The sequence below is a fragment of the Vombatus ursinus genome, unplaced genomic scaffold (genome assembly GCF_900497805.2).
Source record: "Vombatus ursinus unplaced genomic scaffold, bare-nosed wombat genome assembly UNPS02014852.1, whole genome shotgun sequence".
Taxonomy (NCBI): Eukaryota; Metazoa; Chordata; class Mammalia; order Diprotodontia; family Vombatidae; genus Vombatus; species Vombatus ursinus.
This window is the reverse complement of record NW_020954630.1, coordinates 1,519-2,414: the sequence shown is the minus strand read 5'-3', so window position 1 is coordinate 2,414 and position 896 is coordinate 1,519.

Sequence of the window (896 nt, the reverse complement as noted above, 5' to 3'; positions counted from 1 at the left end):
ACTTAACAGCTACTAGAGGCCCAGAGATATGTCCCCTCACTATACACAAAATCAGTGAAAATCACAGGGAGACAACTGATGACCCAAGGGGCCCGGTAATGGCCTGGATGTGAATCCAGGCTCTGCTTTGGTCCTGCCAAGGAGAGAACTCCTGCGCCTGTGTCTGTAAGTGTGCCTTCTACATAGGATGACTGATTGCTGATTCCCAGGATGTACCTGGGACCTTGCCTTCATGGACTTCTACTAACCATACTTCCCATCCTCTTTAAACCCACCAATTACGAACAAATCTGCACATTCTCAAATCCAGAGATCACATCACATCAAAACAGCTGGGCTGTTGCAAGGGTCTGAGGGGCAACATTGTCATCAGAGCTAACCCTTAAGGTTTACGGGTGGGAAGGAATATTTTCAGGTTCAAGAGACAGAAAGGAGATGAGTAAAAGAAGCTGCACTTCCTCAAAAAGTCTCCAAACTGACCACTGAAAAGGTTGCTGGCTGGCGATATAGGATGCTAAAGCTTCTTAGTGGTGAGATGTGGGAAGAGTTGTGGAGATAGCTGGCTCAAATTCAGCTATAAATTCCATTAAAAGAATGAGTGAGAGAGGAGGTTAGACAATTGATGAACAAAGACAAAATTAGAGGTAGGAGGAGTGGAAAAAGATTAGAAGGACCGTGAGACATGACAGGGTTAATTGCAGATGGCGTCGGCTGTCTTGAAGTGGCCAGAAAGTAAAACACAAGGTTGCACGAAAAAAAAATACGGGGTTATGGCAGCAAAAGCTAACAGGCTAGGAAGGAAAATGGATGACAAAGGTGAAAAATATGGAGTGAACAACAAAAAAAAAAAAACGTTAATAGCCAAAATGGAGGATGATTCTGGTGAAGAAAAGAAG